Below are 15,289 nucleotides of genomic sequence, written 5' to 3'. Positions count from 1 at the left end.
CAGACGGGAGGGGGGAGATCATGGAGTGCAGTGTGCTCCCGTGCGCCCTCTCTCGCCCGAGGCTCATACGATTTTTTTTTCTTTACAACATTTTAATCAGTTGAAGACCGTTTTCAGTGTTTCGAGTTTTCCTTTGATAATTTATAGTTTGTACACATATGAACAGCGCATAGAAATATGAATGAAATAACATGTAAAGATGCCATACAGTTGGATCCGGTTAACCTACTGAGTGCACTTTTACGAGCCACATGGGAGGTTTACTTTTAAAATATATTCTGTTACAAATAAAAAAGGTATGTAACGTAATCCAAGCACCGCAATGTGACAGTAATGTGATTACTTTTGGATTCCTTCAAGGTCACGTAAACAGGGCCGGCCCAAGCCCTTATGGGGCCCTAAGCAGAATTTTATTTGGGGGCCCCTCGGTGCCACCAATACGATTGACTATTGTCAATTCTTGATCATTCGAACACCCAGTATCAATGTTAGTATTTGTAGCTGTGTTGCTTACATCATGTCTGCCTGTCATGTTTTTACCCTTACACAGTTTTTAATTGTGACAGTAGCAAACCCACAAGAGTGGTCAGATGTTAATATTCAAAGCCTTATATACTACAGTTCAGACTGGGATATATGTGGCTACTGTTTTGTTTTGTTTTTTGTTTTTTTTAAGTAGCCTAGTCTCTTATGCTGAATATGCTCACCTTTCCCAGGATTCTTTTATGAATAGAAGGTTCAAAAGGACAGCATTTCTCGAAAATAGAAAGCTTTCAAAGAATCCTAAAACTATTGTAATATAAAAACTGATAAAACTTAAGCATCAAATCCTCATAAGAGAATGATTTGTGAAGGATCATGTGACACTGAAAACTGGAGTAATGATGATAAATTCAGCTTTGATCACAGGAATACATACACTTTACTATAGGCTCTATTCACATAGAAAACAGCTGTTTTACATTATAATAATATTTCACAATATCTGTTTTTTGATCAAATAAATGCAGCCTTGATGAACAAGGTTTACTACAGTCCGTGTTTACTAAATCCATCCATTCATAAAAAGGTTACCGGGCAACTGACGAGTAGTACGTTTTAGTGCCGATTTTCTCGCACTTTGGACTTTGAATATGGTTAACAAGAATGTCCGGCCGAGCTGCGAGCTCGTGCAGTGCTGTCAGAATCAATCCGTGCATATATTAGAAAACGTCTCGGTTACGTATGTAACCCTCGTTCCCTGAAGGAGGGAACGGAGACGTACGTCGGAAGTGACCGACGAATTGGGATCTGATCTCAGAGACCAATCTACTTCGAGTGTATTAAAAACGAGCCAATGGAGATTGGCATGCGATCCACGCATTCCACGCACCGCCCCGCAGCGCGGGTATAAATAAGGAAGTGGAATGCTTGATCATTGCCTTTTTCTGCTGAGGAGCCGAACTAGTGACTCGGCCCCCTAGCGGAAGCACAGCACCTGGCGACGGGACGTACGTCTCCGTTCCCTCCTTCAGGGAACGAGGGTTACATACGTAACCGAGACGTTCCCTTTCAGTCGGTCACGTTCGACATACGTCGGAACTGACCGACGAATTGGGATCCCTACCAAAACGCCAGGGCGCTGGCCCTTCCAGCGTCCTGCTTGAGCGCACTGGACCGTCTTAGATGGTACGGAAGTCAGGGCTCCAAGCAGGGAGGTCAGTCACTGCTGTTTCTGCAAGACCCACTCAGTGTGACTATTGGATAACGCTGGGAAAGCGTGCCCGTCTCGGGAGATGGTACGCTGCGGAGCCACGACCTTCGTAGAAGGCTAGGTGGCAGAATACACATAAGGACTAACCTGGCAGGGTAGTGCAACATATGGCAGTCTCTGGGGTGGTTCCAGCCTGGTCCCAGGGGGGAAAGAACACGCCCAGAGACGACAGAGCGGGCTCTGTCAAGGGAAAGACACGGGGCTAGCCGAGTAGGGTAGCTGGTACCGTGGAAGAATACACATATGGGGTAGCCGTGAGGGGACCGCTACATATGGAACCCAGCCTACACACACGTTTCACAAGCATACGGGTGCAGGCCTGGCGTCAGACGGCCGCAACGTCTGGCACCGCAGGGGTGACGGAGGAGCTCGACAGGGTTAGCCGTTTCCGGGGAACACAACTGGAGAAAATAGACGCACGTATCCGGCCCAGAGGGCGGGAGTGGCGTTGCAAGCCGACACTTAGAACGGGCACTTAGCGCTACTGGCCACTGGGGGTGAGGATGCGGGAAGATACCGGCTCTACACGGAGGCTATAGTATCTAGCGAACGTGTTAGGTGTCGCCCAGCCCGCAGCTCTACATATATCTGTCAGCGAGGCGCCTTGAGCCAGCGCCCAGGAAGAAGCAACACTCCTTGTTGAGTGTGCTCGCAACCCGAACGGGCAAGGCACGTCTTGGGACTGGTAAGCCAAGACGATAGCATCCACTATCCAGTGGGCTAACCTCTGCTTGGAGACAGCCTTTCCCTTCTGCTGGTCTCCGTAACAGACAAAGAGTTGCTCTGAGGTCCGAAAGCTTTGAGTCCGGTCGACGTAAGCGCGAAGAGCGCGGACGGGACATAAAGCCTGGGCTGGGTCTGCCTCCTCCGAGGGCAGCGCTTGCAGGTTCACTACCTGGTCCCGGAAGGGAGTGGTAGGAACCTTGGGCACGTATCCAGGCCGGGGTCTCAGGACAACGTGAGAGTTGACCGGCCCGAATTCTAGGCACGATTCGTTGACCGAAAGTGCATGCAGGTCCCCTACCCTCTTGTTGGAGGCCAATGCCGTCAGAAGCACTGTCTTCATTGACAGGATTTTAAGCTCCACAGACTGCAAAGGCTCAAAGGGAGGGCTCTGAAGTGCTCTGAGCACTAGAGCTAAGTCCCAAGAGGGTAACGAGTTTGGACGAGGAGGATTTAGCCTCCTCGCACCTCTGAGGAACCTGACGATTAAGTCGTGCTTTCCTATGGACTTACCTTCGACTGCGTCGTGATACGCCGCTATTGCTGCGACGTACACTTTGAGGGTGGAGGGAGACAGCCTTCACTCCAGCCCATCTTGCAGGAAAGAAAGCACGACACTAACCGAACACCTCGGGGGTCTTCCCGGTGGGAAGAGCACCATTCAACGAACAGGTTCCACTTCAAGCGTAGAGGCGCCTCGTAGAGGGGGCTCTAGCAGAAGAGATGGTGTCCACCACTGCCTGTGGTAGACCACCTAGAACCTCCGCGTCCCGTCCAGGGACCAGACATGGAGTTTCCAGAGGTCTGGACGCGGGTGCCATAGAGTGCCCCGTCCCTGAGAAAGAAGGTCCCTCCTCAGGGGGATCGGCCAAGGAGGGGCTGTCGCGAGGAGAGTTAGTTCTGGGAACCAGGTCCGGTTGGGCCAGTAGGGCGCAACTAACAAGACCTGCTCCTCGTCCTCCCTGACCTTGCACAGGGTCTGTGCAAGAAGGCTCACTGGGGGAAACGCATATTTGCGCAGGTCCCGGGGCCAGCTGTGCGCCAGTGCATCCGTGCCGAGGGTGCCCCCGGTCAGGGAATAGTACCACTGGCAATGGGTCGAGTCCGGAGAGGCAAACAGGTCTACCTGTGCGGCTCCGAAGAGGTCCCATATCAGCTGGACCGCCTGGGGATGGAGTCGCCACTCCCCCGGAGGTGTCGACTGGCGAGAGAGCTCGTCGGCTGTCTGGTTCAGCGCACCTGGGATGTGAATGGCACGAAGCGACCTCAGATGCTTCTGACTCCAAAGGAGGAGGTGGCGGGCGAGTTGGAATATGCAACGGGAGCGTAGACCACCCTGACGGTTGATGTACGCAACGGCCGCAGTGCTGTCCGTACGGACCAGTACATGCTTGCCACGTAGCGGCCCCTTGAGGCGGCGCAGTGCCAAGTGTACCGCTAACAACTCTAGGCAATTGATATGCCAATGCAATTGAGGTCCCGTCCACAGACCTGAAACTGCATGCCCGTTGTACGTGGCCCCCCAGCCCGTGGAGGAGGCATCCGTGAAGAGCACAGCATGCCTGGACACTTGTTCTAAGGGCACCCCGGCCCGGAGAAACGAAGCGTCGGACCATGGGCTGAAAGTTTGGCGGCAGTAAGGAGTCATGGGGACCCGGTACTGGCCGCTCTGCCACGCCCACCTCGGGACTCGGCCATGGAGCCAGTGTTGAAGCGGTCTCATATGAAGCAATCCGAGCGGCGTTACCGCGGCTGCAGATGCCATATGCCCCAGGAGCCTCTGAAAAAATTTCAGTGGGACCGCTGTCCTGTTCTTGAACGAATTCAAGCAGTTCAACACCGACCGGACCCGCTCTTCCGTGAGGCGCGCAGTCTGGCTGACCGAATCCAGCTCCATACCGAGATAAGAAATCCTCTGCGTGGGACAGAGTTTGCTCTTCTCTCGGTTGACCCGAAGGCCCAACAGGCTGAGGTGACTGAGCACCGTGTCCCTGTGTTCGCACAACTGCTCCCGAGACTGGGCGAGTATGAGCCAGTCATCGAGATAGTTGAGGATACGAACGCCGCGTTCTCTGAGCGGAACAATGGCTGCCTCTGCGACTTTCGTGAAGACGCGAGGCGACAGGGACAGCCCGAAGGGCAGGACTTTGTACTGATATGCCTTCCCCTCGAACGCAAAACGTAGGAACGTCTGTGTCGAGGAAGGATAGAGACATGAAAGTACGCATCCTTCAGGTCGATCGCTGCGAACCAATCTTGGGGACTGATGCATTCGAAGATGCGTTTCTGCGTTAGCATCCGGAACGGGAGCTTGTGCAGGGCCCGATTCAGGATACCTGAATTTGGATTCAGGTCCAAGATTGGCCGTAACCCACCCCCTTTCTTGGGTACAATGAAGTAGGGGCTGTAGAACCCCGCCTTCATATCGGCTGGAGGAACCGGCTCGACCGCGTCCTTCGCCAGTAGGACATCGATCTCTGACCGCAAGACCTGAGCATCGCTGCTTCGCACGGAGGTGAAGAGGATGCCCTTGTACTTGTGAGGCCGGTGAGCGAACTGAATCGCGTAGCCGAGTCTGTTGGTACGGATGAGCCAGCGAGACGGCCTGGGGGCCGAAGCCCAGAGACCGCACGAGCAGGACCAACGGCACCACAGACGTACCCGGGGTGGGGCAGCGAGGCGGAATAGACAGACCCGACTCGGGAGGCCCGGAGGCGGCCCGAAGTGTTGTCTGAGTATTCCAGGGTGGGGAGGAAAGAAGTGACAAGGCCCGGGGGCGTCGCACACTGCCAACCTGGCCCTCTTGGGGTACTCCCACAGACCTCTCGCAAAACGGCCTTCCATGACCGCGCCCCAACCAGTGAGGGAAGCATCTGTTGAAGCGGCTCTCCGGCAACATGATGCTCCCAGCACTGGTCCTTGGGACAGGAACCAAGGTTTCCGCCATATGACGAGGGAACGAAGGCATTTGCACGTTACCCTGATCATATGAAACGGATTTCCCCTCGGGGAAAACCCCCTGGCCCTCAGCCACCACTGTAGGGGTCTCATGTGCAGCAGGTCAAAAGGTATCACCTTGGACGCTGCTGCCCTGAGCCCCAGCAGTCTCTGAAACTGCTTCACAGTGAGGCTGCGGCCCGGCTTCACTCAGGAGACCATCGCCAGTATGGACTCCACGCGTGCGGGGGACATTTGTGCCCGCATCGACGTGGAGTCCCATACAACCCCCAGGAACGTAGTGCGCTGGGAGGGCGTCAACACGCTCTTCTTCGTGTTGAGTCTCAGCCCCAAGCATCTGATGTGGGCCAGAACGACATCTCGATGCCGAACCGCCACCGCGAGGGGAGAGTGCCAGGCCGAAGGGAAGAACCCGATATTGGTACGCTTCGCCCCCGAAAGCGAACCTCAGGAACTTCCTGTGACATGGAAGGATGGAAATATGGAAGTATGCGTCCTTTAGATCTATCGTGACGAACCAGTCCTCGGACTGGATCTGACTCACGATGGCTGGAATTATGAACATCTTGAACCTGAATCTCCTCAGAGACCGATTCAAGAGCCTGAGATCTATAATCGGACGCAACCCACCATCCTTCTTTGGAACTATGAAGTACCGGCTGTAGAACCCGGAGTCCCTGTCCGCCAAAGGAACCCGCTCTATGGCTTCCTTGGCTAACAGGGCTTGTACTTCTTGTTCCATAACCCGAACCTGCTCTGGGCCGACCACAGTCCGGACCACCCCGTTGAAACTCGGGGGAGGAGAACCGAACTGCAGCCTGTAACCCAGCTCTACAGTCTGCAGGACCCATGTAGATACACTCGGAAGGCATGACCATGCGCCAAGATAATCTACTAAGGGAACCAGCCTCTCGAGGCTGGCCTCGGGTGTCAACCGAAACTCGTTCCCGACCCCCCTGAAGCGGCTAACCGGCAGGGAGCGGTCGAGAACGATTTTCGGTGGGCGCACACGTTCGCTGCCCAGTCGCAAGTCCCTTTGGAGGCGACGAAGGCAGCGTGTGTGCGCGGGAAATCAGTGAGGCCCGAAGCGTCTTTGACGGCAGGAACACAGCACTGATTTCCCGAGAGCTCCTGGGGGAAAACGACCTCGGTCGCTCCTACCCGGGAGAGGGGGCTGGCCAGCAGGGGCCTCATCTAAGGGAGCAGCTCGACAGGGCCGCAACACTAGGGCGGACACTGCGCCTAGCAACCACCTGAAACTGATGTGTCCCGCAGGCCACCAGGCGGCGAGAACGACATCAACTTCAGGAGGGCTCCCTCTTAGATGAATATCCAGACAAGTCAAACACGCTTGGGTGACAGATCGATTAAAGTATCTAACTTATCAAAGTCAGATAACATGACACTCAATTCCTCAGAATTAAATGCCATCATAATCACCCAACCCGTGCAACCTAGTCTGAATAATAGGCTGAATAAAAAATACATCTAACTCCTCACGTTAGATAATACTTTAATTTAATTCCTCAGAATTAAATGCAGCCATAATATGGTCTGAATGATAGGCTGAATATCAAACTCCTCTAAGTCAGATCATATATTATTTAATTCCTCAGAATTAAATACAGCCCTAATCATCAGACGATACTGTTTTATTGTATTTATATGGCTCGTAACCACACGTTGCCTCAGCAACGTGGCTCAAGCCGTTAAAATACAATTGGCTTTCATCCCTCGGGAAAAAAGTCGAACAGGCGCGAGGCTGAAACACCCGAAAAGCGCACGGTAGTACGCGTCAAGATATTTCTCAATGAAAACAGCCAGCACCCTCAGGCGCTGACCGCATGCCTCGCACCCAACAGTATCCACAATACAGTGAAACATGGTCAGAAATGACAGGCTGAATATCTAACTCCTCGAAGTCAGATCCCATTTCATTTAAATCCTCAGACTTAAATGCAGCCCTACTTATAGACGATACTGCTTTATTGTATTCATACGGACTCGTAAACCACAGGCTGAATATCAAACTCCTCAAAGTCAGATCATATATTATTTAATTCCTCAGAATTAAATACAGCCCTAATCATCAGACGATACTGTTTTATTGTATTTATATGGCTCGTAACCACACGTTGCCTCAGCAACGTGGCTCAAGTCCTTATAATACAATTGGCTTTCATCCCTTTCGGGAAAAAAAGCCAAACAGGCACGAGGCTGAAACACCCGAAAAGCGCACGGCAGTACGCGTCGAGATATTTCTCAATGAAAACAGCCAGCACCCTCAGGTGCTGACCGCATGCCTCGCACCCAACAGTATCACACTTTCACCGTATCACGTTGTATCACTTTACTAGCAGACTCGAACCTACGCGCTGCCTTTTTTTTTTTTTTTTTGGCAACGCGAGATTGAATCTTGCACTAGGAAATGGCGAGCCTCGATACGGAGCACGTCTAATTCCTCAGAATCAGACAGCTCACGCATCGGGTCCTCCACCCCGGGGGAAGAAGCCGCAGCGCGGCCTTCCACACGGGGAAGGAGAACAATGGAACTGTCAAACAGGGAAGGAGAAGATGCCTCAGCACCCTGACAGCCCATCTGCGAGTCCCATGATTGATCAACCGTGCTGTCTTTTTTTTTTTTTTTTCGACAGACACGGGACCAGCCATGGGGTTCGCGAGCCCTGCTTGTGAACAACGTTGGTAGACAAACAACATCAATAAGACTGACAAAACAGTGTGTGTTTGCATCAGCTTCCTTTTGTATCTTCCGGGTATGCCGTCATCTACGACGTCACGACGCAACACCAATCAGATTGGCTTGATTTCATTCATGCTTCAGATGCGTAACGCTGTGGGCGTTCCCCAGAGTGTCGTCACTCGACGACACAGTGCGAGTTCCCTCGAAGGGGAACGGTGCTACCTGATTAAACCGCGCGCGCATCCAGCAGTCGCAGCGCGAAAGCAGCTGGATCGTCTCACGCATAGCGCTGACAAACTCTTTCGGCGTTCGCCGCTCTATTGAAGTCATAACGAGCGTCAGGCAGTCGCTTTATCCATTTTAATTTGATACAAGCGCAACATCATGTGTACATGTGTATTTTTCAGAGGTGTATAATAAATGTTGTGAAATAATTGACCAATAGAGTTTTAACACAACTTTAGTGCTGAAAGGATCTTCTCATCTGAGCTGCCCTGCCTGCAGTTTGTCACTCATCGCTCGTCAATGTCAAAATATTTGAGATGATCAATCAAATTAAAGTAGGCGGGCTTTATGTACACAGAAGCTGCTTTAGAAGGGGAAGAGACAGGGCAAGAGAAGGAGACTGATGAGAGAAAAAGAAAGAGTAAAAGAGTAATGGAAATGATGAGAGTGATAGAAATGAGAGTGATGAAATGAGGAGAGAGAGCAGGTATGATAGATAATCTACTGCCCACTAACATGGTTTTGAAAGTTTTTTTTTTTTTTTTTTTTTTTTTTAGCCTTCAAACATCTTCACGAGTTTGTGTGCCCATATATTCTTAGTGAAAAAGTAGTAAACAGATTTGGCTTGCTGTTGTCACAGACACGTCAGGTTCCACCCTCCACCAATCACAGCGCACTCCTTCCCCAGAGTACTGATCACCATCACCTGCACCTCATCACCACACTCATCACCAGCACTACAAGACTCACAACCACACAGCACTCCACGTCCGGTCTCGTTCGCATATACTTCAGGTTATGCTTACCTCAAGGACTCTACTACTGATACTTACCTGTCTCCAGCGTGTCTCCTTCCTTCCGTGTTCCTTGTCTGCTGTGTGGGTGTGTTCCTGTCCGTCCCTCAGTACTCCAGCGATCTACAGTCTCCAACGATCTCCAGTCTCCAGCGACCTCCAGGCTCCAGCGTCCTTCCATCTACAAAACAAAAGACAGTAACTCTCTCTCTCTCGTATCACCTTCTAATCTACCAACAACCGGTTTACTCACCTGCTCCACAACACCTGCTCTACTGTGGTCTAATAAACTACCCTTACCTGTTAACATCTGTGTCTGCCTCCTGTGTACTTGTAACAGAAGACCGGACCATACCGAAGACCCAGTATGAGCCAACCGGATCCATTCCAGGAATTGGTAGATGCGCTTCGGCGTACATTTCCTCCACAACCCACTCCAGTTACTGTTCATTCACCTGCACCAGCGAACACTAACCCATCTGTCAACAACCCTCCTTCACTACCTCCGTATGCTAGTCCCATGGCCAAACCGGCGCCCTACTCAGGATCGGCGGAGAATTGCAGCAGCTTCCTGCTGCAATGCACACTGGTCCTGGAGATGCAGCCGCACTTGTACCCGAGCGACACTTCCAAGATCGCCTTCATTATCTCTCAGCTCAGCGGCAAAGCATTAATGTGGGCCGATTCCATCTGGTCACAACAGGGTGCGGTAACACAATCATACGCAGCGTTTATTTCCCACTTCCGGGAAGTGTTTGGAAAACCGATCACAGATTCTTCAGCTGGTGAGAAACTTTATAATTTAAAACAGGGATCCATGTCTATTTACGATTATGCTTTGCAATTCAGAACGCTTGCAGCAGTCAGCGGATGGAATGAACAGGCGCTGATAACAACATTTCGGCAAGGATTGGAACCTCGGGTACGGCTGCATCTCGCTGCATGCGAGGACTCCATCGGCCTTGAGAAGTTCATCCAGCATTCCATTCGCTGCGCCACTCGCATGCAGGCGTGCATCCAAGAGCACCAGGACCAGTATCCCTTCAACGTGCCCTTCCGCCGATCCGAACCCGTCAGCACCCCAGAACCAGCCCACGAACCCATGGAGTTAGAGAACTCCCGACTAACCCCTGAAGAACGCCGCCGTCGGCTGACCCAACGTCTCTGCCTGTATTGTGGTGAGCCTGGGCATGTCATAGCTGCATGCCCCACACGACCTCCGCGACCCATGGTGAGTGCCATTATTCCTGCTGATCATAAAATGAAACCACTCACCACTGTCGTCACCCTTACTGCCGCTAATGTCTCCCTTTCAGTGGTCGCGCTCCTCGACTCGGGGTCAGCCGGCAACTTCCTCTCCGGTGCCATCTGCCGCCAGTTACGCCTCAAGACCACTCCGTCTCCGACCACCTACAGGATCAGCTCAATAACCGGAAGACCCCTCAGTCGCAAGCACGTCCGTACCGTGGCTGGACCAGTCACTCTCCAAGTAGGGCTTTTACACCGGGAAGAGGCTCACATGCTGGTTCCGGAGGATTCGACTGCTGACGTAGTTCTGGGGCGCCCCTGGTTGGAGCAGCACAACCCTACCATCTCCTGGAAGACGGGCGAAATCCTGAAGTGGGGCGACACTTGCTTCTCTCAATGTCTAACTGAACTTCCTCTTCCATCCTCGTCTCTGCCTGATCTGACTCTCTGTGCCACATCCATCGAAAGTCCAGTTGAACAGCGCTCTGTCGATGTCCCCAAGTGTTACGCCCCCTTCAGCGATGTCTTCTGCCCGCAACGGGCTTCCAAGCTGCCTCCACACCGGCCATGGGACTGTGCCATCGACCTGCTTCCGGGTGAACCAGTACCAAGGGGTAAGATATACCCACTATCCATCCCGAAGGAGAAGGCCATGGAGGAATACATCCAGGAACCCCTCGCCCAAGGTTACATCAGGCCGTCTACTTCCCCTGCTGCATCCAGCTACTTCTTTGTGGCAAAAAAGGACGGAGGCTTGCGGCCATGCATCGATTATCGTTCCCTCAACAAGATCACTGTTAAGTTCCGGTATCCCCTTCCTCTCGTCCCAGCAGCCCTCGAACATCTCCGTGGTGCCACTGTGTTCACCAAGTTGGACCTCCGCAGCGCGTACAATCTCATCCGGATACGTGAGGGGGACGAGTGGAAGACTGCCTTTATTACCCCTACTGGACACTATGAATACCTCGTCATGCCGTATGGATTGGTAAACGCCCCCTCCGTATTCCAGGATTTCATCCATGAGGTGCTCCGGGAGTTTCTCCATCGATTCGTCCTAGTCTACATCGACGACATCCTCATCTACTCCCGGAGCCAGGCCGAACATCGCCAACACGTTGCGGAGGTCCTCAACCGTCTACGTCAGTTCCATCTGTTCCTCAAGGCCGAAAAGTGTTCTTTCCACCAAGCATCCGTTTCCTTCCTGGGATACCACATAGATCACAGTGGCATCCGGATGGATGAGAGGAAGGTGGAGTCCATCACAACCTGGCCAGAACCCACTACCATAAAAGAACTCCAACGCTTCCTAGGTTTCTCCAATTTCTACAGACGATTCATCAAAGGTTACAGGTCTATCACTCATCCACTAACCAGTATGTTACGCAATAAGCCCAAGTCTCTGTCCTGGACCCTGGCAGCCACCAACGCCCTGAGCCAACTCAAGAAAGCCTTCACCACCGCTCCCCTACTAGTCCATCCAGACCCGGAAAGGCCCTTCGTCGTGGAGGTGGATGCTTCCACAACCGGAGTGGGAGCGGTGTTATCGCAGCAGCAGGGGACGCCCAGTAGACTCCATCCATGCGCCTTCTTCTCCCGCAAGCTCAGCCCGGCGGAAGTCAACTACTCCATCGGTGACAGGGAACTCCTTGCAGTCAAGCTTGCCTTGGAAGAGTGGAGGCATTGGTTGGAGGGAGCCAAACATGCGTTCCTGGTGCTAACAGATCACAAAAACCTTGAGTATCTTCGATCAGCCAAGAGACTAAACCCCAGACAAGCCCGTTGGGCTATGTTTTTCTCCCGTTTCAATTACACCATCTCCTTTCGTCCCGGTACCAAGAATCTTAAAGCTGATGCTCTCTCCCGTCTGCATGCTCCTGACGAACAGACCGAAGAACCAGAACCCATTATTCCAAGCTCCCTCATCGTAAGTCCTATTACCTGGTCCGAAGAAACCATCCCCTCCTCCAATGCCTCCACGAACCCTCCGCCGGGCTGTCCACCTGGCTTGCTGTACCTCACTCGGACACGACGCACTCCCACCATTCACTCGGCTCACACGTCACTTGGTACTGGTCACCCGGGGGTCAATGAAACCCTCTCGTTGCTAAAAGAACGCTTCTGGTGGCCAGGGATGGCTAAGGATGTCAGAAGGTACGTGCAGGGCTGTAGGGAGTGTGCCATTTCCAAGTCTCCGCGTCATCTTCCAGCTGGTAAACTCCTTCCTCTGCCCGTTCCAGAACGCCCATGGTCACACCTAGGAGTAGATTTCATCACTGACCTGCCGGTCTCAGACGGTAATACCACCATTCTAGTAGTGGTAGATCGTTTCTCTAAATCTTGTCGTCTGATCCCACTCCCAGGTCTGCCTACTGCCATGGAAACAGCTGAGACACTCTTCAACCAAGTTTTTAGATATTTCGGAGTACCAGAGGACATTGTATCAGACAGAGGTCCCCAGTTCATATCCAGAGTATTGAGATCGTTCTTCTCACTCCTAGGTGTGGCCGTTAGCCTGACGTCGGGGTATCATCCACAGTCAAACGGGCAGACGGAAAGCAAGGTACAGGAAATTGGCCGCTTCCTACGTACCTTCTGTCATGACCACCAGGACTCTTGGAACCAGTTCCTGGGTTGGGCAGAGTACGCCCAAAACTCTCTGAGACAGTCGACCACAGGACTCACCCCGTTCCAGTGCGTACTCGGCTTTCAACCTCCACTGTTCCCCTGGGATGGGGAACCCTCCGACGTTCCTGCAGTGGACTACTGGTTCCGAGAGAGCGAGAGGGTCTGGGACTCAGCCCACCATCAGTTGCAACGGGCCCTGCGCAGACGCTGATCTCCGACGTTCTGACACCCCTGTCTTCCAGCCTGGTCAGCTGGTGTGGCTATCTACCAGAGATATCAGAATGCGTCTGCCTTGCAAAAAGCTGAGTCCCAGGTTCATTTGCCCATTCCCCATCACCAAGCAGGTCAATCCAGTCACCTATCAACTCCGTCTGCCTCAAGGGTATCGTATACATCCCACTTTCGATGTCTCACTGCTGAAAGCTCACCACCCCTCTGTTTCTCCCACAGGACCTGACGTAGTTCCCGCCGAACCCCCCCTTCCACTCATCCTGGAGGACGGTACGGCCTACAAGGTCAATGAGATCTTGAACTCCCGACGTCGTGGTGGTCAGCTGGAATATCTAGTGGATTGGGAAGGATATGGTCCCGAGGAACGCTCCTGGGTCCCAAGGAACGACATTTTAGATCCCAGTTTACTCCAGACCTTTCACAACAGTCCTCCTGAGAAGCCAGCTCCGCGGGGTAGAGGACGTCCACCACGGCGTCAGGGTTCTCGGCCCTCTGGAGCGGGCCGTGGAGGGGGGGGGGGTACTGTCACAGACACGTCAGGTTCCACCCTCCACCAATCAGAGCGCACTCCTTCCCCAGAGTACTGATCACCATCACCTGCACCTCATCACCACACATCACCAGCACTACAAGACTCACAACCACACAGCACTCCACGTCCGGTCTCGTTCGCATATACTTCAGGTTATGCTTACCTCAAGGACTCTACTACTGATACTTACCTGTCTCCAGCGTGTCTCCTTCCTTCCGTGTTCCTTGTCTGCTGTGTGGGTGTGTTCCTGTCCGTCCCTCAGTACTCCAGCGAGCTACAGTCTCCAACGATCTCCAGTCTCCAGCGACCTCCAGGCTCCAGCGTCCTTCCATCTACAAAACAAAAGACAGAAACTCTCTCTCTCTCGTATCACCTTCTAATCTACCAACAACCGGTTTACTCACCTGCTCCCCAACACCTGCTCTACTGTGGTCTAATAAACTACCCTTACCTGTTAACATCTGTGTCTGCCTCCTGTGTACTTGTAACAGCTGTCTGCTATAGAGGGGCTCGGAGAGGATATTATATTCCCGAGCTCCGATTGCCCCCCTATAACAGGAAAAATTGTACAAAAAGGAGGAGATGGGGAGGAGGAGGGATGCTGCAATAACTAGCAACGGGAAGAGGTAAGCTGCTGGTTTTATACCTTGGTATTAATTGCAAGATTAGATGGGCGTACTCCTCCCGAAATTACATTTAATAACTTCACTTAAAATGCACATATATAGATCAGAGAAAAAAAAAAATTCTTAGGGGACCATGCCCCCCAAACCCCCCAAAAGACCTCAAAATTAGGACCTCACAGGTTTTAAAACTCCTTAAGGAAGTTGCATCCTCAAAGGTTGTTGCTATTTCTGGAAACCTGTTTGCTTTGACGTCATATCTGGAGTTAATGCATTTATGCTGTTAATGTGTTGCAGCCTGGAATATTTATATATAGGCCTACTTAATATTGAAATTGAATATTCAGACTGTATATTGTATCTCTGTGCTTTGAAGATTTTGTAAAAAAAATAGAACACCAAGATCGGCTACTATAGGGGGCCCTTGGGTTTGTTATAGCCCCAGGGCCCTATACGTGTTCTTAATCCGGGCCTGTGCGCATGCACCAGTAGGCTCACGCGAGTCATCACTTGCAACAGAACCAGCTGTTTTAACATGAACTGAATTCGCTGTTAATATAAATTATAAATATAATATAAATTATTTGTATAAAACTATAGGCTAAACGAAAGTAGCTAATAGATTGACGCGCATTCATTGCATTTTACTGTGAAATGAGAATTTTGTCTTTATTAAAATCAACACCTTAATGATTTATCTCTCATCGACCCACCCGCAATCAGTTAGAATGATCATAATCGATTACCGCCTGACCCGCGGATTATTCAACCCAATCTCATGACCAATTAGGATGTATTTTACAAGGTTGCTAATTCGTATAATGACCTACCCGTCACTGTGGTTTAGACAAATCGTACGAATTACAAACAAAATAT

Source organism: Gobio gobio (genome assembly GCF_949357685.1).
Source record: "Gobio gobio genome assembly, chromosome: 1".
NCBI classification, from domain to species: Eukaryota; Metazoa; Chordata; class Actinopteri; order Cypriniformes; family Gobionidae; genus Gobio; species Gobio gobio.
The sequence above is the reverse complement of the archived record's forward strand: the minus strand, read 5'-3'. Positions refer to the sequence as shown.